This window comes from Pteropus vampyrus, unplaced genomic scaffold (genome assembly GCF_000151845.1).
Source record: "Pteropus vampyrus isolate Shadow unplaced genomic scaffold, Pvam_2.0 Scaffold20349, whole genome shotgun sequence".
Lineage (NCBI taxonomy): Eukaryota > Metazoa > Chordata > Mammalia > Chiroptera > Pteropodidae > Pteropus > Pteropus vampyrus.
In genome coordinates this window covers 1-2,243 of record NW_011909130.1, presented here as the reverse complement: position 1 = coordinate 2,243, position 2,243 = coordinate 1, and the positions used below count along the sequence as shown (strand labels likewise).

The window sequence follows — 2,243 nt, the reverse complement described above, 5'->3', positions numbered from 1 at the left end:
ACTTATAAAGTGATCACCCCAATAAATCTAGTACCTATCTGACACCATACATAGTTATTACAATATTACTGAGTATATTCCTTATGCTATGCTATGCTTTACATCTTCATGGCTATTTTGTACTTCTCAATCCCTTCCCCCCTTTTTTCTCTCCCCCCATCCGCAACCCCCTGCAACTCTTCCCCCCTCATCTGGTAACCCTCAAAATGTTTTTGCTCCTTAGATTCTTTTTTTTTTTTTTTTTTAGGTGAGGCAACTTTTGGTTGACCTCGCAGATTGCAAGGACCTTGTCAGCTTACAATCCCTTATTTTTTTTTATGTTTTACACCTACAGCACCTGGTTTTCCCAGGCGGTCTCCCATCCAAGTACTAACCAGGCCCAACCCTGCTTAGCTTCCGAAATCAGACGGGATCGGGCATGTTCAGGGTAGCATGGCCGTAGACTTTTTTAGATTCTACATGTAAATGGAATCATATAAGCCTCATCATTTTTAATTTACTGAACCTTCTTCCTTTCAAACGACAGCCTCTCAAGACAAAGTTTCAATAATTCACTTATTCAACAAATATTTAATGAGCACCTACTATGTGGTAGGCACTTCTCTGAACCTTGAGAATAGAACACTGAACAAAAGAGCCAGAAATCCATACCCTTGTAGAGGGGAGGATACATTTTAACTCTCTACTGATATAGATATGTGTAGGGTTTTGCAACAACATCTCGAATTTTTTGTAAAAGAATTTAATACATTAAGTCTCAAGTCAAGAGATATTTGGAGGAGAAGAAATTGGGAAAACTCAAGTAGGACACATTGGCTAGAGGAATCCTTTCATCAACCCATTTCCCAAGTTTCTGACTTCCCACATCCTTGGTTCTTTCCAAGGTCAGTCTCTAAGATCTATATGCCCATCTTCTTGTTCCTCACCACCATTCTCTAGCCAAGCACTGGCAGGTCATACCATTTAGGAATGTGTTCAGCTGCAAGTATCAGAGAACTCAACAACAAAGGTTTAAACAATGCAACATTTTTTTAAAGTGGTCTCACTGTCTGGCAGCTCAACTGTGTCATCCTGGATCTCTTTATTTTTCTATTCTTCCATTTGTAATATACTGGCTTTTCTTTCACATGTTCGTAGCATCATGGTCCCATGATGGCTACCCCAGCTCTAGACGTCACTTCTACATTCAATATGGGAAAAGGAGGAATAGATGACATCAGAGAGCTCTCATATATAAAAAAGTAAAATTTCCCAGAAGCCCTAAGTAGAGTTTCTCTTCTTTTCATTGGCCCAAGCCAGATCACATGGCCACATCTAGTCTGAGGGAGAGTGGCTGTATTTGAATTTTCAGCTTCCATAAATGGAGACAAAAAGAGAAAGAAGGGGGCTGGGAATGGCTTATGTAGACAAACAATTGTCTTTCAGAAAAGCTTTCACATAGAAAACACAAGAGATCAGGTTGAAGGTTGTTCAAGCTATTTTAGGCTGGGAAATTTTTTTTAAAAAACTGACATAAAAAGGTATATTTCAGGCTAAGACCAAACATTGTGAGTTTAGACCAGAGCTAGGCCCGTCTTAGGAAAAACCCCTTGGCTGGAAAGCCCCTCTGCTGTAGGAAAAGCCCCTGAGTTCAGATTCAGGGCTCCTAGCTCTGCGGTACTGCCAGAATTCCATATCAGGAACCCAGATGGTAGGTTATATTGTAGAGTAGGCTAAAGTTGAAGAGATTATGTTAATAATATGGCTTCACTAGTCATTAGGGATTAAAAGTTAGAGGATGGTGCAACTCTCACCTCATGTTGATCACATAAGCCCATCAATTTAGGACATGATTTTGTCAGGAATAAGGGCGGGACTAATGAGTCAAATCCACTTTCCCAACAAGAATATCCTTTTCCCTAAACAGCTGAATTGTATCCTTTACCCAAATTGTGTAAACACTTGCTGCTACCATTATTATGGATCCAAGTGTCTCATTTATGCTGACTCATGGGACTTTGGGCTCCCACACATGGGAAGTTGGAAAGTCACAATTCAGTCAAAACAGAAGTCTGGCATGATACAGTAAAAAGGAAAAGAAAAACCTCAAACAAAGTCTTGTGTGTGTATCTGCACATGTGTTTGTGAGAAAACACACCCACACATAATGTTAAGAGGTCACACTGGCCTCATTACATCCTAAGCCCAGGCCTGTCTTTGTATCTCTCACCACATTCAAATGTTTTGATTCAATGAGTGATTTT

At 40.0% G+C, this 2,243-nt stretch overlaps 1 non-coding gene across 1 annotated transcript; it reads right to left on the bottom strand.

Annotated features, from left to right (window-relative positions):
* Positions 1-325: 325 nt before the first annotated feature.
* LOC111735241 lies at positions 326-444 on the bottom strand. The gene has a single exon (XR_002778730.1). It is a non-coding gene; the product is annotated as a 5S ribosomal RNA (ribosomal RNA).
* Positions 445-2,243: the final 1,799 nt, after the last annotated feature.